Here is a 19,877-nt window from a genome sequence, read left to right on the forward strand (position 1 = left end):
CGTTTGGAAGAAGGTGCTCTGGTCAGATGAAACCAAAATCGAACTTTTTGGCAACAATGCAAAACATTATGTTTGGCGTAAAAGCAACACAGCTCATCACCCTGAACACACCATCCCCACTGTCAAACATGGTGGTGGCAGCATCATGGTTTGGTCCTGCTTTTCTTCAGCAGGGACAGGGAAGATGGTTAAAATTGATGGGAAGATGGATGGAGCCAAATACAGGACCATTCTGGAAGAAAACCTGATGGAGTCTGCAGAAGACCTGAGACTCGGACAGAGATTTGTCTTCCAAAAAGACAATGATCCAAAACATAAAGCAAAATCTACAATGGAATGGTTCACAAATAAACATATACAGGTGTTAGAATGGCCAAGTCAAAGTCCAGACCTGAATCCAATCGAGAATCTGTGGAAAGAACTGAAAACTGCTGTTCAAAAACGCTCTCCATCCAACCTCACTGAGCTCGAGCTGTTTTACAAGGAGGAATGGGCAAAAATTTCAGTCTCTCGATGTGCAAAACTGATAGAGACATACCCCAAGTGACTTACAGCTGTAATCGCAGCAAAAGGTGGCGCTACAAAGTATTAACTTAAGGGGGCTGAATAATTTTGCACGCCCAGTTTTTCAGTTTTTTAATTTATTAAAAAAGTTTGAAATATCCAATAAATTTCATTCCACTTCATGATTGTAAAATTACAGTTTTATATCTTTATGTTTGAAGCCTGAAATGTGGCAAAAGGTCGAAAAGTTCAAGGGGGCCGAATACTTTTGCAAGGCACTGTAGCTCAAGGCATTTTTACATAGTTCAGAGAGCAGCAAGTAAAAGATTTTTCGGTTCTTCTGAAAATCTGAAAGCTGAAATCTGATGGATAACTAACCAGAATAATTGTACTGGGGGTGTATGTATATATAACTCAAGTTGAACATTTACTATGTTGCCACTAATGATGAATTAAGCAAACTATTACAAACATCTACATTCTGCAGGATGGCCATGACTGTGCAATCTCTTATCCTGAAGCTTTTTTAGAAAATCTGCTGCATCATTACTCAAAGACAAAATTTCTGTCTGCTAAAAAGCAGCAAGACAAGTTTACATAAATCTGCAACTCAATGCTGTATCTGATTCCTTCTTTCACAATCAAGAGGCACCAGATTTTCATATAAATGCCACTTCTCTCCCTGTCATTCGAGGTACGAGGACTAAGAGGACCAAGAGCCACACAGGCCAACATTCATGTTTCAGAAGTAAATGATTAGAGGGAGGATATTGCAATTGATCAAAGCTGTGCAACTGCCTGTCACATGGGAGCCATACCGGTACAGGCAAATGAGCTGGTTTTTCATACTGCAATCTTTATCAATGGCAATAAAAGAAATGGTGGAGATCCAAGGCTGCCATAGCCCCATTGTGCCTTAAAGCATATGTAAAAATATGTTTTCAACGGTTTAACCCAGCGGTTCCCAACCTTTTTGGCACAGGGGACCAGTTTCATGCAGAATATTTTGCCAAGTCGAGGTTGATGAGGAATTTGTCTGGGGGTGATTTCTCAGGCGAATGACTGGTTTTAGCACTTCAATCTTCCCGACACCTTGCTTGAAATGGTGTCAGGATGATTGAATCACATTATTTATATTACTACATTGCAATATATATTGAAATAATGCAAGTCACCATAATGTAGGATCAGTGGGAGCCCTGAGCTTGTCACTTGCCACTGTCGCCTGCTACCACATGCAGTGTACCACTTGCCACCATCATTTGCCACCATCGTCTGCCACCAGATGCAGCATGTCACTTGCCACTGTCACCTGCCACCACATGCAGCGGGCCACATGCCACTGCTGCCTGCTACCAGGTGCATCATACCACTTGCCTCCATTGCGTGCCACCAGATGCAGCTTGTCACTTGCCACCGTTGCCTGCCACCAGATGCAGATTATCAGTTGCCACCATTGCATGCCACCAGATGCAGCATGTCACTTGCCTGCCACCAGAAGCAGCGTGCCACTTGTCACCAGTAGCCTGCCACAAGATGCAGCATGTCACTTGCCATTATTGCCTGCCACCAGAAGCAGCGTGCCACTTGCCACCATTGATTGCCACCAGATGCAGATTATCAGTGGCCACCATTGCATGCCACCAGAGGCAGCGTGTCACTTGCCATTATTGCCTGACACCAGAAGCAGTGTGCCACTTGTCACCAGTAGCCTGCCACCAGATGCTCATATAGAGGCCTGGCTGTGAGTGAGTGGCCAAGTGCATGTGCCTCTTTCTGGTTCCCCCTCCAATCCCTGCTCAAGAAAACTTCTATCTTCCCTTGTTTGCAGCTAGGAACTAGACGGTTCACAGTGAGAGAGCTAGTTCCTATCCTGCGAAAGGACCTTTTTCTCCATAGTGGTCGGGTCCTGTTAAAGTATAGGAACTAGCCAGCTCACAGTGAGAACTCTAGTTCCTATCCACTTAAAGGACCTTTATACCTCCAGCTAAGAATGGTCCTTTAAAGGGATAGGAATTCCTAGTTCCTATACTGTTAATTAAACTTTATTGATTGCAAGTTTTCCAGCAAATAAAGGGAATGATTTTATCTTTTGTGGAGCACAAGATGGCACTTACAGAGATCTGAGCACATTACACACATAGACCTGCTGCAGGCCTTGTGGCTCATGATGACTGGATGCTGCTGGGCCAGGTAGGGAGATTGAGTTGCACCGACCTTTGTAAAGCTGTAGCAGTGTGGAAAGCGGGGTACCGCACATATGGGGGGGGGGGGGATTTGCAGCAATGTGGAAAGTGAATGGCACTTGAGAAAACAGAGTGGGCAATATATAGACCTGTGGAAGGTTAAGGGAGGATATACGGCACTGTGATTACATACAGCACGCATCTTCATGTCATTGTTTTTTAATAAAAGTCACAGAAACACTAAAACATTGTTGATGTTAGGATTTTAGTTTTTCTCTTTATATTCTCTCAGTATAATTTTATACCTAGAATGGTTTAGTTTATGGGTACTGGTCTGATTTGTTTCTAACGCCAATATATGGTGATTTTACAGAGAGTCCCAGTCGTGAGTCTTGGGGTAGTGAGAAAAGGTGCAATGGCTGTTATTATATTTACTGTATAACATCTATTGCATCTGTTTTATACATCACAATTGGCTTCTGAAATGGAGACTCCGCCACCCCCAGTTTGGTAGAGATTATTAGAGCAATTTTAGACTTTAATAAACGGGAAGCAATGTTGCAAATATCACCAGAGCAACATGGAAGTTGGGAACCAGCACAAATAGTGCAAACTCCCTACTTTTGTCATGACCTAATGTTATAAAATTGGCGCACACTAAGACTGTGCCAGTATTAGGCGCCATTTTTGTGAGCTCCATCTTTAAAATTCCCCACAAAATGCCCTTTGACCTTACAACTGTGCGGTCAGTACTCTGTGACAATTCACTCATACCCAATCTTCATCAGAGCTGTAGAAACTCCCGGCTGTCTGTAGACCTTCTGTGTGGAAAACTTGGGTTTACCCCTGTTGGGGCGGCAAATGGTACCACCTACTACCCAAGTATTAACTTTTTCCAAGTCAACCATATGCTTTATAGATAAAATATTTTTTAAATATTAAGAATAAATCATTAAAAAAAAAAAACTCCTTTTGCAATTGCTCATTGTTTATAGGCTGGGTGGCCACCTTGCGAGGTCTATGGTGGTTTGTTTTCAGTTGGCTGTAGTGGTTTGTGTTCTTTATGGACACCTTGATAAGGACATGTTAGCTGAACCGTTGTGAAAAATAAAGGATACCGGCTTATTTCATATGACACTTTGTAAAGGGGAAGGGGAACATATGCCGCTGTGATTGGATACAACACACATCTGCTTGTCACTGTTTTTAACCAGTTCCCTACTGCCGCATTGTAAAATGACGCCGGCAGGAACACTCTCCCTCCGGGCGGGCGTCATGTTGTCCACCCATTCCCGGCATGCATCACAACGATAGGGGGATGAGGCGCGTCTCTCGGGACACAGTCCATCCCCGATCAGTATAAAGAGCCAATAAAAACAGCTCTTTACCATGTGAGCGGCTGTCACAGAATGTAAACAAGCCGTGGTAACTAGCCGTTACCAGGTTCTCCTCCTCACACACCGACCCAGTGTGAGAAGAAGATTGCAGTAACAGCTAGTTACCGCCCACATTACAAAGTAAAACACACCGATTACCCCCAGTAATAAAGAGGACCCTTCGCCAGCCCATCAGAGTACCCAAGTATCTGTCACCAGCCCATCAGAGTACCCGAGTACCTGTGACCAGCCCATCAGAGTACCCAAATACCGGTCACCAGCCCATAAGAGTACCCAAGTACCGGTCACCAGCCCATCAGAGTACCTGTCACCAGCCCAGAGTACTTATCTGCAGACCATCAGAGTACCTGTCTCCAGCCCAGAGTACTTAAGTACCTATCTGAAGCCCACCAGAGTACCCAAGTACCTGTCTCCAGCCCATCAGAATACCCGAGTACATGTCACCAGCCCATCAGAGTACCCGAGTACCTGTCACCAGCCTAGAGTACTTATCTGCAGACCAAAGTACCTGTCTCCAGCCCAGAGTACCTATCGGAAGCCCACCAGAGTAGCCGAGTACCTGTCACCAGTCCATCAGAGTAGCCGAGTACCTGTCACCAGCCCATCAGAGTAGCCGAGTATCTGTCACCAGCCCAGAGTACTTATCTGCAGACCATCAGAGTATCTGTCTCCAGCCCAGAGTACCTATCTGAAGCCCACCAGAGTAACCAAGTACCTGTCTCCAGCCCCTTAGAGCAGTGGTCCTCAACTTCGTTCCTCAGGGCCCACTTACAGGCCAGGTTTGCAAGATAACTAAACTACATCACAGGTGATCTCATTTGCTGCTCAGTGATTGCAGTATTCTAGTCTGCATCTTCCCAAGGTAATACCTAAAATCTGGCCTGTTAGTGGGCCCCGAGGACCGGAGTTGAGGACCACTGCCTTAGAGTACCCGGGTACCTATATTAGAGTACCTTTCTGCAGCCCATGCCTTATAAAATATACGTTGGGGTGTTTGCTTTTCAAAATGGGGTCAATTTGTGGGCGTTTCCATTGTCCTGGTGCTCCAGGGCCTTCAAAAAAGTGATAGGTAAGAAATTAGATGTGTAATTTATGCTCTTGGAACGCCTAGAGGATGTTGGGCCTCTGTAAGTGGTCAGGCTGTGTAAAAGTCTCACACATGTGGTATCGCCATACTCAGAAGTAGCAGAATGGATTTTGGGGTGTAATTTTTGCTATGTACATGCTATGTGTTAGAAATATCTTATAAATTGACAACTATGTGTGAAAAAAAAAATGTTTTCATTTTCTTTCCACATTTTCCAAAAACTTGTGCATAAAAAAAATGATGTTTAGAAGACTCATTATGCTTTGTAGAATTTACATCAGGGTGTTTGCTTTCCAAAATGGGGTCATTTTGTGGGTAATTCCGCTGTCCTGGTGCTGCATGGCCTTCAAAAATGTGATCGGTTGCAATGAAATTGTTTGTGTAATTTATGCTCCTAGAACACCTAGTGGATGTTGGACCTCTGTATGTGACCAGACTGTGTAGAAGTCTCACACATGCGGTATCACCATACTCGGGAGGAGTAGCAGAATGTATTTTGGGGTGTATATGCAAGTATGCCTATAAAGTGTGTGAGAAATGTTTTTACAAAGAATTGTGGGAAAAAAGGACTACTGCAAAAAAACTCACCACACCTGTTTCTAAATACATTTGAAATGTCTACTTTCCAAAAAAGGATCATTTGGGGGTTATTTGTACTTTCCTGGGATTTCAGGGCCCCAAGAAATTAGATAGACCGTCAGTATATCAGGTGTGATAAATTTTCAATGATTGGCACCATAGCTTGTAGACTAAAGCCCCGCAGGGAATTTTCGTCCGACGACCGATCTGCCGATTTTCGGCTTGTTAGTATGATGCTTCCGACAACCAACTCCGACTTTTCGGCCGAAAAAAATCTGGTGTGCAGACTATAAAATTTTTGTCTGCTGTCAAAACACGTCCGATTTTCGTGCAGTCAGTACAGATTTCGACAGGGAAAAATCTAATGAGCAAGTCTGGGCATGCTCAGTGAAGAAAGAACACAAAGAAAGCAACCCAACACATGACATCACTTCTGAAGTAGAATTTTGTTGGCTGAGAAAATTTGTGTGCAGTCTAGGCACATTCCAACCAACAAAACACCACTCTGGACAAAAGACGGACGACCGGTCGGCCGATAATCGTTGCGTGTGTACGGGGCTTAACTTTCACACAGACCAAATAATATACACTAATTTGGGTTATTTTTACCAAATATGTGTAGCAGTATACATTTTGGCCCAAATGTATGAAGAAAAAAAATTTATTTGCAAAATTTTATAATAGAAACCAAAAAAAGTGTTATTGTCTTCAAAAGTTTCACTTATGTCGCAAAAAAAACACAAAAAAAAACAGTTGTTAAAAAAAAAAAAATACCACGAAAAGAAAGCTCTATCTGTGTGAAAAAAAAAATGATTACACTTTTGATTGGGTACAGTGTAGCATTACATATTATCATTCAAAGTGTGAGAGCGCTGAAAGCTAAAAATTAGTCTGGGCAGGACAGGGGTAAAAGTGCCCGGTATTTGGGGGGGGGGGGCAGGAAAGGGGTAAAAGTGCCCAGTTTTGGGGGGGGGGGGAGGAAAGGGGTGAAAGTGCCGGTATTGGTGGGGCAGGAAGGGGGTGAAAGTGCCCGGTATTGGGGGGGCCAGGAAAGGGGTGAAAGTGCCCAGTATTGGTGGGGCAGGAAGGGGGTGAAAGTGCCGGTATTGGGGGGGCAGGAAGGGGGTGAAAGTGCCGGTATTGGGGGGGCAGGAAGGGGGTGAAAGTGCCGGTATTGGGGGGGCAGGAAGGGGGTGAAAGTGCCGGTATTGGGGGGAGGGCAGGAAGGGAGTGAAAGTGCCGTTATTGGGTGGGCAGGAAGGGGGTGAAAGTGCCAGTATTGGGGTGGGCAGGAAGGGGGTGAAAGTGCCCGGTATTGGGGGGAGGGCAGGAAGGGAGTTAAAGTGCCCGGTATTGGGGAGGGCAGGAAAGGGAGTTAAAGTGCCCAGTATTGGGGAGGGCAGGAAAGGGATGAATGTGCCCGGTATTGGGGGGGGGGAGGGGTTGAAAGTGCCCGGTATTAAAGGGGTTAAGATAAGAGAAAAACAAAAAAAAAGACAGCAACATTGTTGATTTTGTTTCTGTCATGCAGTTTCATAATATACATTTGCATTGTGGTTTAGCTCCTGGGTACTAATGTGGCCTTTAAAGGACTCCAATATTCTTCCACGTGTCCTGGACTCCTAGTGAACTCTCACCTTGAACCCTGTGTGGTCTGTGAACATCTGTGCAGGAAAACGAATAGCCATTGGACCATTTTTTTGGATATTCTACCTTACTTGTATAACATTTAAAAATACACAACTGTGCTGTTCCCACAACCTTTGGACTTGTTCACTCAACCACTGGTCCCCAACACAGCCCTTTAGGGACCACCAACCTGTCCAGCATTTAGGGATTACCCAGCTGTGCCTAAGGGGTTTAGAAAAAAAAAAAAAAAAAAACTCACACAACTTGGACATCCCTAAATCCTGGACTGTTTGGTGGTCCTTGAGGACTTTGTTGGGAAGAAGAACATTACACAATTCTCAGCAGGCAACATCTTATTTCACTAACCACTCCTCCTACTATGTGGATTTCATCTATTGGATGAATCTACCCATGTGACTAGAAAGTTATTGATTGGTTGTAGGTAAGTGAGACAGACACGGTTTCCCACAGGAGAAGAAAACAGTAAAAATGGATTTTTGTAAAATCTTACCGTAAAATCCTTTTCTCTTAGCTCATTGACAAACGTAGTCCTCGGTGATTTAGCACCTTCGGGCCATGCTGCCCTCCACAGGAGTAGGACTAGACAGGAAATAAAAATGCTCCAGCCACACCCTAGGGGCAGTCCCCGAGGGTATATCCTCTCTCTCTCTGCCACAGAAAATCAGTTATGTCACAAAGCAGTGTTTAGAGAATTTAACCCAACCCAACTCCAAAACAGAGGGGCGGGTACTACGTCTGTCAATGAGCTAAGAGAAAAGGATTTTACGGTAAGATTTTACAAAAATCCATTTTTCTCTATCGCTCATTGACAGACGTAGTCCTCTGTGATTTAGCACCTTCGGGACGTCCCAAAGCAGTACCACAAATGAGGGATGGGAAAAATGGAAATTAAATCCAATCTAGAAGGCCCAACCGGTGCCAACTAGAAGTTTTACAATGCTCATCCTCAATGATGAGACTCAACAAAAAAATTTTTCAACAGAAAAAATCCTCGAGGTAGACCTCCGCTCTCCTCAAATTGCGGCCTGCAAAACCTTGCGGCCAAATGAGGCATCCGCCGATGCCATCACATCAATTTTATAAAATTTTGTAAAGGTATGTACCGACGACCAGGTGGCCGCCTTACATACCTGGACCACAGACGCCTGATGGCGGAAGGCCCAGGAAGTACTGAGCGCTCGAGTGGAGTGCGCCCTAACAGGGAACGGAGGACTCCGACCCTTAATAGAATAAGCCTGTACCACCGTCTGTCTAATCCATTTGGCGATAGTCGCGGCAGATGCAGGCAACCCCTTTCTGGGGCCATCCGTGATCACAAAAAGTGAATCCGTCTTACGGAACGATTCCATAGCCTTCAGGTATACCCTGATTGCCCGAACCACATCCAAGGAATGCAATGCATGTTCCCGATGATGATTGGGCTGAGGACACAAGGAAGGTAGTACAATATCTTCATTCAGATGAAAATCTGAAACCACCTTAGGAAGAAAGGATGGCTTAGGATGAAGTACTACCTTATCCCTATGAATCACTAAGTATGGGGACTGGCATGATAAAGCAGCCAGTTCTGACACCCTGCGTGCAGAAGTGATAGCCACCAAGAAGGATACCTTCTGGGATAAAGTAAGCAAGGGAATCTCCCTGATGTTTTCAAAGGGAGGTTTCTGTAGAGCCGACAAAACCAAATTAAGATCCCAGGGTGGTAAGGGCGCGCGGACTGGTGGAGCCAGGTGCCGCACCCCCTGGATGAAATTCCGCACCAAGGACTTAGTAGCTAAAGGCTTCTGAAAGAAGATTGCTAATGCTGAAACTTGACCCTTGATGGTGCTCAAGGCTAGTTTCTGCTCAACCCCTTTTTGCAGAAAGGACAATATTCGGGTCACCGAATAGGTACGTGGAGGAATCCCTAAAGATTCGCACCACGCGATATAAGTCTTCCATGTGCGATAATAGACCTTGCTGGAAGTCGCTTTCCTTGCTTTAATAAGGGTAGGAATAACTGAAGCTGACAACCCTCTGTCCTTCAGTACCTGGGTCTCAATGGCCAGGCCATTAAAACCAGCGACTGTAAAGCACGATGGAAGAATGGTCCTTGAGACCGCAGACACTCCCTGAGACGAAGTTCCCAAGGAACGTCTGCGACTCGCATGTCCAAGTCGGGTAGATCGGCTTGATGAGGCTAGCCTAGAATTTTTAGGACCACTGGCGCTGACTGGATCTGAACCAGGCGGCCCTAGAGCTATCTGGTCCCGACCATCCGACAAAGTCTGATCGTTCTCCGTTCCCACACATTTATCAGACACCTGATTCCTATCAGGAACGGTGATCTCTCCTGGTTGAATCTCAGGGACCGAAGTCACCCGGCTAGAGGCTTCTTGGTCTGTCTGTTCAACCGGATCCGATTCTTGTGGGGAACTGAGACTAATCTTTGGAAAAGGTAAAGAAATAGATATTTTCAGGGAACGGTAACTACCGCTCCCTGTAATACTTAAATGTTGGAAGGGAAGAATCGCACCGGTAGCAGTGGTCGATGCTCGATCTAATGCCCTGAATACCGGTGAAAACGTCCCCCCACCCTCAAGCCGGGTGGGGGCGCACCTTCAGGCTGTGTAATCCTTTGCTTCAGGTTTGGCTGAGTCGGTCTTTTGTTTGTCCGACCAGCCCTTCTTGAACCCTCCTGGAGGAGCCTTGCCCTTCCCGCTTGCAGCAGTCGGGCGCACAAACCCTTTATGGGCGGTAAAGAAAGGTCCCCGCTTGTTACGAGGTCCTTTAGCTTTAGCAGCCTGTGGCAAGAAAGTGCTCTTGCCCCCAGTGGCATCCTTAATGATCTCATCTAGGGTGGCCCCAAATAGGCGATTCCCCTGAAAGGGGAGATTCGTCAAGGTCTTTTTGGAACCTAGGTCTGCTGACCAGCATTTTAACCACAGCACACGTCTGAGGATTACCGCTGACATAGATGCTTGCCCTAATAGGGGAGTAGTATCCAAGGCTGCGTCACAGACGAACTGTAGTCCTTGTATAATCTGTTCCATTAATTCAGATGTTCCCTGGGGGATATCTTTCCCCTTCAGGTCTTGGCGTACCAATCTCGCCCATTCCGTTAGTGTCTGGGAAACTAGACCAATAACAATTACTGGTCTAAATGCTGACCCTATCAGGGAGAAGATAGTGCGGGACTCCGCTTCCACCTTTCGATCCACCGGATCCTTAAAGGACGAAGTGTCCTCCACTGGGATAACCGTGACTTTATTCAGCCTGGAAATAGGTGGGTCCACCACCGGTGGAACCGTCCATTTCTTGATGAGGGATTCCTCAAACGGATAGCGTCTAGCAATACGTTTGGAAATAGTAGAGGTACGCTTAGAATGCTCCCATTCTACCTTAATTTTGTTATCAAAACACTTGGGTACAGGAAAAACCTTCACCGTTTTGATGGGCTTGTTAGTACCAAAGGGAATCTCTGTTTCAGTTGCCTCTGACGGTAAAACCTCAAGTCTTAAGGTTTCCCGCACCGCCACAACTAGTGCGTCCACCAATGCTTCTTCCCGAATTATGGCGGAAGAATGAACGTCCTCCTCACTGTCTGAGGGAACTTTACCTGAGATAACAGCCCTTGCAGAGGAACCTGCAGCTGCAGTGACCATCTCTGAATCTGAGTCAGAGGTGTCAGATGATATAGGGGTAGGCGGGGGTCGCTTTCTTGACCCCTGTCCCTGACAGGCCGTCTCCACCCGAGCCACCAAAGACTCCAAAACTGATGTAAATGCGTCTATACTCTGTGCACCGGCGGGTCCCGTGGTCCCCTCGAGGAAAACAGGTGGGGGTGCTTGTGTGGCAGGGTCCATGATAATTCCAGTTACTACCCGGAAAATTCAATCCAAAAAATAAAACTTTTTTTTTTTTTTTTAGACCCCCAGCGCCACAAAGCCCCTCAGTGTTAGCTGCTTAGGGACCCCTATTGTGCGAAAGAGAGAGAGATAGACCCCCAGGCTCACCACTTGATGCTCAGAGTTTTCAACTGCACTTGTCTCAGCACTGTCTCGAACCGACAGGAAGTCTCTTGGCTGGCTGCCCGGGAAGAAAGGAGGCGGCTCCGCCCCTCCATACTACACCTTCCGGCGCCTCCCCTAGCTCCACGAGGTGTTTGGGTCACCTCAAACATGGCCGCCCCCATGCTGGAGACACGAGGCTACGCCAAAATGGCGGCCTCGAGCGATCTAGCAAACAATGGCGGCGGCAGTACCGAATAGCGGCGTGACTGCAGGGCATCACAACACCTTCTCTACATGGGGATTTAGCCTGGTCGGTGGTACCGGACCCTGGCGGACCGCATGGCCGTCGGGAAAGGCCTGCTATTGCTGGAGACCTGACTTGGAAGGCAGTCTACATGTCCGTGGCTTCTGACTGGTAGGATACTTATATTATCACAGTAAGATTCCAGTACTGCCACTGATTACAATTTTTTAAACATATTTACAATTAGATTGTCAGCTCCCAAACCAAGCCTCCTGGCTTTTTGCACACAAAAATCACACTCAAATTAGGGGGATCTGTGCCATGTTATAGGATAAAGGGGAACTCATCCTTACCATACAGAGAGGGGCCCGTGTTCACCACAAGACCCGTCAGAGGGAAAGGGGGAACACACTACTCACCATACCGGAACCAGGCGGGCGCCAACTCCTGACAGTACCCCTCTCCACCGGGGCGGGAGGGCTGTCGACCAATACGGACGCCGTGACTCATGGTCCTTGGCGTTTCAGCGAGACGTTTAACTCGCAAGGTCAGTCCCTCCAGTGGGACTATGTCGCGGCCGACCAAGCGCGGAGCTATGGCCTGCACGCGCTCGTAGGCTGAACTGGGGTGACCACCGGATCTCAACATCCAGCCCGTCGCCCAGTTCAGCTTTCTTGCTTGAAGATCTCACACTGGAGAAAAAAAGCTGTCTAAAAATCTTTTTAAGAAAAAAAAAATCCTGCCAAGACCGAAGATCCCAGCAAGGTATCTAGGTCCTACTCCTAACTAGACAGAAAAAAACTGATTTGCTGTGGCAGAGAGAGAGAGGATATACCCTCGGGGACTGCCCCTAGGGTGTGGCCGGAGCATTTTTATTTCCTGTCTAGTCCTACTCCTGTGGAGGGCAGCATGGCCCGAAGGTGCTAAATCACCGAGGACTACGTTTGTCAATGAGCGATAGAGAAAAACATTTAGTTCAAAAAGCAGGTTTTAATGTGGAATTGTAATAAAAGTGAAGATGAATAAGTGTAACATTAGGAAACGTGTACGGTTGTTGCTTTATTATAATCTATTCCCACACACATTGTGAAGGTCTCTTTAGATCATAAACTTGGCATCTGGGTAATAAACTCCTCTCCAGGGGCGGACTGAGAACCCTCAGGGCCCCCCGGGCAAAATAAATCAAGGGCCCCTTCCAGGCCCCACCCATGTTCCGCCTCCAGACACACCCTTGCCACGCCTCCATCCACACCCACACCCCACCTCAAGCCACACCCACACCCCACCTCCAGCCACACCCACAATAAAACAACACAACATAGCTCTCTAAGCCCCCGTTCACACTGGGGGCGACCTGTCAGGCGACCTGGTCGCCTGCCATACAGAAGCTATGGACCCATTCTAATAGGAGCGACACAAGTCGCTCCAACTTAGAAAAAGGGTCCGGAGCTTCTTTGGGGCGACCTGCATAGACTTCAATGTTATGAAGTCCGCGCCGGCCGCTCCGAGGTGAGGTCGCCCCGGCAAGTAGCGTCACCCCAGTGTGAACGGGGCCTAATACCTAGGCCAAGTTGGCTCTTCTTACCTTAATAACAGTTGCTGGCTGGCAAGCTGTGGTCTTGCTGGCTATGGCTGGCAAGCTATGGTCTTGCTGGCTATGGCTGGCAGGCTGTGGTCTTGCTGGCTACCGCTGGCAGGCTGTGGTCTTGCTGGCTACTGCTGGCAGGCTGTGGGCCTGTAGCTGGTACTGGCAGGCTTGATGGCTGGCTGTGGCTTGCTGGCTGTGGCTGGTACTGGCAGGCAGGCTTGCTGGCAGTCTGTGGCTTGCTGGCTGTCTGGCAGGTTGTGGCTTGCTGGCTGTGAGCCTGTGGCTAGCACTGGCAGGCTTGCTGGCTGGCAGGCTGTGGCTTGCAGGCTGGCTGATAGGCTGTTGCTTTCTGGCTGTGGGCCTGTGGCTGGCACTGACAGGCTTGCTGGCTGTGGCTTACTTGCTGGCTGGCAGGCTGTGGCTTTCTGGCTGTGGGCCTGTGGCTAGCACTGGCAGGCTTGCTGGATGTGGCTTGCTGGATGTGGCTTGCTGGCTGTGGGCCTGTGGCTGGCACTGGCAGGCTTTCTGGCTGGCTGTGGCTTGCTGGCTGGCTGGCAGGCTGGGGCTTGCTGGCTGTAGGCCTATGGCTTGCTGGCTGTGGGCCTGTGGCTGTCACTGGCAGGCTTACTGGCTTGCTGTGGGCCTGTGGCCAGGGGCAAACTGAGCGGTCGGGGACTTCGGACGTGGTCAGAGGGCCCGGCGCGCAAGGGGGCCCGCCGCCCAGTACGGGCCCGCCGTCCAGTACAGAATTAACTCACCCAGCGATACATAGTGGGAGGAGGGGAGGCCCACGCTGCTTCAGTGTGAGGAGGGGAGCTGGGGAGGGGCCTGGCAGCTGTCGCTGCTTCAGTTAGAGGAGTGGCCCAGGCTGGTGCTGGATTTCCATGGTGTCCTGTGTGCGGGGGGCATGTCGGCATCGCATACTGCTGTGACGTCGACGTGCCCTGCCTCCACAGGCTGTGATACGGGAAACAGTCGGTAACCTCACCGGAGAAGAGTTCCTGGATGCCTGCGATTGAGAAGGAGTGCCCTCTTCGTCTTCTTCAATCCCTGCTTCATCCCTCGATCCCTGGCGGTTTCTGTTTGATTGTGAGTAGTTCTTGTGAGCTCTATGTAAAATCCAGCTCCACTCAATGGTCTCTCCTGTGAGGAATAATGTGTACATACATTTGCATTATCCCACACTATTTTAATAAAAATATATGAAAAATATATGAATCATATATTTTTATTAAAATTGTGTGGGATAATGCAAAATGTATGTACACATCATTCCTCAAAGGAGAGACCATTGAGTGGAGCTGGATTTTACATAGAGGCCATGTTACAAGAACTACTCACATCATACAGAAACAGGGGATCTGAGGAAGAGGGAACTCCTTTGCAAATTGCAAGGCATCAGCAACTAATCCAGCTCCACTCAATGGTCTCTCCTCTGAGGAATAATGTGTACATTTGTATTATCCCACACAATTTTAATAAAAATATATAAATCATATTTTTTCATATATTTTTATTAAAATTGTGTGGAATAATACAAATGTATGTACACATCATTCCTCACAGGAGAGACCATTGAGTGGAGCTGGATTTCACATAGAGGCCATGTTACAAGAACTACTGTAACTCACATTATACAGAAACAGGGGATCTGAGGAAGGGGGAACGTCTTTGAAAATTGCAAGGCATCAGCAACTAATCCAGCTCCACTCAATGGTCTCTCCTCTGAGGAATAATGTGTACATTTGCATTATTCCATACAATATTTATAAAAATATATGAATCATATTCATATACTTTTATAAATTGTGTGGGATAATGCAAATGGATGTACACATCATTCCTCACAGAGACCACTGAGTGGAGCTGGATTTCAGAGGCCACACCACAAGAACTACTCACAATCTAATAGAAATCAAGGGAAGAAGCCAGGTATTGAAATGAAAAGGTAGAAGATGAGAGGAGGGACGACACACACGCTGTCACCAACGACACAATCGCATGCAATTGCATCCACTGACTGAACTCGGCGGTTACTCGTCATTGTTGTAACACGCCCTGTGGAGGCGGGGCACGTCGACATCACGTCAGTATGCGATGCCGACACGCCCCCGTACACAGGACACCACATTGAATCCAGCGCTAGCCTGGGCCCGCCCTCCTCCTCTCACTGAAGCAACAACAGCCGCCGGGCCCCTCCCCAGCTCTCGTCATCACACTGAGTCAGCGCCGGCCGCCGGGCCCCTCCTCTCCTCCCAATACTTATCGCGCTGGGTGAGATAAATGTAATACTGAGCGGCGGGCCCCCTTGCTGGCCGGGCCCCCCCTTTCTGGCTTCCCGGCCGGGCCCTCGGACCACATCCGAAGTGCCCGACCGCTCAGTCCGCCCCTACTCCTCTCCGTAGTCAGTTCTCCCCCCACCCCCATATCTTCCTGCACAGGCCCCCCAGTGTAACTTCTACTGAAATAATTTTCTGCCCTCCCACCTATAGCCGTCTACTTAGTGACTCAAACTTACCCCATACTTTTTTTGATCAGGCTCACTGGGCTGCACCTACTTAAAGATGGCAGCCATACCTTAGCCCCATCCCTCATCCACTATGTGCGTCTGATGGTTTTCTAAAGTTTTCCTCGACTCATGAAAATTCTTGACGGCGTCACTTCCGGTGTGGTCCCATCACAAAAAGCTGGTATCACCTCAACAATGTGCCTGAGCAGTGGAGGAATATTATAGAACTGCTCTGCTAAGCTATATAGTGAGGGAAAAAGGGAAGAGGCGATAGAGCGGAACTGGCAGCAGTGGGAGGGGCCTAATTCTGTGCTTGGAGAGGAGGGTTGTCTGTGCATAACATTGTATGGGAGGTCGAGAGAAATTATAGAGCCATCTCTCCTGAACACAACTTAAGTGAATTACCCCATACATGCTGAGAAATCATCTGGATCTGGATGACAGTGAGACACAGGCTGGATGATGGGGGAGGAAGACCACAGGCTGGATAATGGAGGGTGGGGAAAGAAGGAGACCACAGGCTGGATGATGGGGGGAGAAATAGACACAGGCTAGATGATGGGGGGGGGGGGGGGGGAGAAGGTGAAATAGACACAGGCTGGATGATGGGGGGGGGGGGGGTGGGAGAAGGATACACAGGCTTAATGATGGAGGGTGGGAGTAGGAGACACAGGCTGGATGATGGGGGGGAGGGGAGAAGGATACACAGGCTGGATGATGGGGGGAGAAGGAGACACAGGCTGGATGATGGGGGGAGAAGGAGACACAGGCTGGATGATGGGGGGGGGAGAATGAGACACAGGCTGGATGATGGGGGGTGGGAGAAGGAGACACAGGCTGGATGATGGGGGGTGGGAGAAGGAGACACAGGCTGGATGATGGGGGGTGGGAGAAGGAGACACAGGCTGGATGATGGGAGGGGGAGGAGACACAGGCTGGATGATGGGAGGGGGAGGAGACACAGGCTGGATGATGGGGGGGGGAGGAGACACAGGATGGATGATGGGGGGGGGGGAGAAGGAGACACAGGCTGGATGATGGGAGGGTGGGAGAAGGACATACAGGCTGGATGATGGGGGGGTGGGTGGGGGGAGAAGGAGACACAGGCTGGATGATAATGGGGATGAAGGAGACACAGGCTGGATGATGGGAGGGTGGGTGGGGGGAGAAGGAGACACAGGCTGGATGATGGGGGGGTGGGAGGAGACACAGGCTGGATGATGGGCGGGGTGGGGGGAGGAGACACAGGCTGAATGATGGGGGGGGGAGACACAGGCTGGATGATGGGGGGGGGGGAGGAGACACAGGCTGGATGATGGGGGGTGGGAGAAGGATACACAACACAGGCTTAATGATGGAGGGTGGGAGAAGGAGACACAGGCTGGATGATGGGGGGGGGAGGGGAGAAGGGGAGAAGGATACACAGGCTGGATGATGGGGGGGAGAAGGAGACACAGGCTGGATGATGGGGGGAGAAGGAGACACAGGCTGGATGATGGGGGGGCAGGAGACACAGGCTGGATGATGGGCGGGGTGGGGGGAGGAGACACAGGCTGGATGATGGGGGGGAGGAGACACAGGCTGGGTGATGGGGGGGAGGAGACACAGGCTGGATGATGGGGGGGGGGAGACACAGGCTGGATGATGGGGGGGGGAGACACAGGCTGGATGATGGGGGGTGGGAGAAGGAGACACAGGCTGGATGATGGGGGTGGGAGAAGGAGACACAGGCTGGATGATGGGGGGTGGGAGAAGGAGACACAGGCTGGATGATGGGGGGTGGGAGAAGGAGACACAGGCTGGATGATGGGGGGTGGGAGAAGGAGACACAGGCTGGATGATGGGGGGTGGGAGAAGGAGACACAGGCTGGATGATGGGGGGTGGGAGAAGGAGACACAGGCTGGATGATGGGGGGTGGGAGAAGGAGACACAGGCTGGATGATGGGGGGGGGGAGAATGAGACACAGGCTGGATGATGGGGGGTGGGAGAAGGAGACACAGGCTGGATGATGGGGGGTGGGAGAAGGAGACACAGGCTGGATGATGGGGGGTGGGAGAAGGAGACACAGGCTGGATGATGGGAGGGGGAGGAGACACAGGCTGGATGATGGGAGGGGGAGGAGACACAGGCTGAATGATGGGGGGGAGGAGACACAGGATGGATGATGGGGGGGGAGAAGGAGACACAGGCTGGATGATGGGAGGGTGGGAGAAGGAGATACAGGCTGGATGATGGGGGGGGTGGGTGGGGGGAGAAGGAGACACAGGCTGGATGATGGGGGGAGAAGGAGACACAGGCTGGATGATGGGAGGGTGGGTGGGGGGAGAAGGAGACACAGGCTGGATGATGGGGGGGTGGGAGAAGGAGACACAGGCTGGATTATGGGTAGGAGAAGGATAAACAGGCCGGATGATGGGGGGGGAGACACAGGCTGGGTGATGGGGGGGAGGACACACAGGCTGGATGATGGGGGGTGGGAGAAGGAGACACATGCTGGATGATGGGGGGTTGGAGAAGAAGACACAGGCTGGATGATGGGGGGGGGGGGGAGACACAGGCTGGATGATGGGGGGGTAGAAGGAGATACAGGCTGGATGATGGGGGGGGGGGTGGGGATACACAGGCTGGATGATGCGGGGGTGGGAAAAGGAGACACAGGCTCTGACCCTGCCATAGAATAACATAGCAGGTGCAGGTGTCTCCTTCTCCCCCCACCCACCCGACTTTGGCCAAATACTGTGAAACATAGGTAATGCAAAGCCCCGCCTCCCGGGTATCACATAACTAAGACTATGAGAATTCACCATGTGCCGAACGGGGCATAGCCCAATGATGGCTACAAAGCTGTCCGCTTATTCTGGGAGGGTGTACAGGGATGTCCTCCCAGAATCGCCCTTCCTGCCGGTTCTGGTAAAGGGCCAATGACAGTAGCCCTTTACCACGTGATCGCTCCATCCAATGACTGAGTGATCACTTCTCAACAAACAGGTGCACCAACATAGTCCCAACCTGGCCCACCAACCTCTATATCCCACCCCTCAACCCCCACCAACCTCTATATCCCACCCCTCCACCCCCCACCAACCTCTATATCCCACTCCTCAACCCCCACCAACCTCTATATCCCACTCCTCAACCCCCACCAACCTCTATATTGCACCCCTCAACCCCCACCAACCTCTATATCCCACCCCTCAACCCCCACCAACCTCTATATCCCACCCCTCCACCAACCTCTATATCCCACTCCTCAACCCCCACCAACCTCTATATCCCACCCTCAACCCCCACCAAACTCTATATCCCGCCCCTCAACCCCCACCAACCTCTATATCCCGCCCCTCAACCCCCACCAACCTCTATATCCCGCCCCTCAACCCCCACCAACCTCTATATCCCGCCCCTCAACCCCCACCAACCTCTATATCCCACCCCCCACCAACCTCTATATCCCACCCCTCAACCCCCACCAACCTCTATATCCCACCCCTCACCACCCACCAACCTCTATATCCCACCCCTAAACCCCCACCAACCTCTATATCCCACCCCTCACCCCCCACCAACCTCTATATCCTACCCCTCAACCCCCAAGTCCCGGCCCCCAGCTGCCGGCAAGTTCCCCATCAATACTACAGGATGAGCATAAATAGCACCAGCCCCAGGGGGAAATAGCACTGTGACGTAAAGGATAGACAGAGGAGCATGGGACTGAGCCAGAACCGACCCAGAGGAGCATGGGACTGAGCCAGAACAGACCCAGGAGGAGCATGGGACTGAGCCAGAACAGACCCAGGAGGAGCATGGGACTGAGCCAGAAGAGACCCAGGAGGAGCATGGGACTGAGCCAGAACAGACCCAGGAGGAGCATGGGACTGAGCCAGAACAGACCCAGGAGGAGCATGGGACTGAGCCAGAACAGACCCAGGAGGAGCATGGGACTGAGCCAGAACAGACCCAGGAGGAGCATGGGACTGAGCCAGAACAGACCCAGTAGGAGCATGGGACTGAGCCAGGACAGACCTAGGAGGAGCATGGGACTGAGCCAGGACAGACCCAGGAGGAGCATGGGACTGAGCCAGAACAGACCCAGGAGGAGCATGGGACTGAGCCAGAACAGACCCAGAGGAGCATGGGAC

The 19,877-nt window shown here is 50.0% G+C and overlaps 1 long non-coding RNA gene across 1 annotated transcript; it reads right to left on the reverse strand.

The window, feature by feature from the left end:
• Positions 1-18,464: 18,464 nt before the first annotated feature.
• LOC309545632 lies at positions 18,465-19,495 on the reverse strand. Its single transcript, XR_014224900.1, has 3 exons — positions 19,306-19,495; positions 18,702-18,760; positions 18,465-18,645 (listed from the first exon to the last, which is right to left on the reverse strand). It is a non-coding gene; the product is annotated as an uncharacterized lncRNA (long non-coding RNA).
• Positions 19,496-19,877: the final 382 nt, after the last annotated feature.

The sequence above is a fragment of the Pelophylax lessonae genome (genome assembly GCF_965119305.1).
Source record: "Pelophylax lessonae genome assembly, chromosome: 2".
NCBI classification, from domain to species: Eukaryota; Metazoa; Chordata; class Amphibia; order Anura; family Ranidae; genus Pelophylax; species Pelophylax lessonae.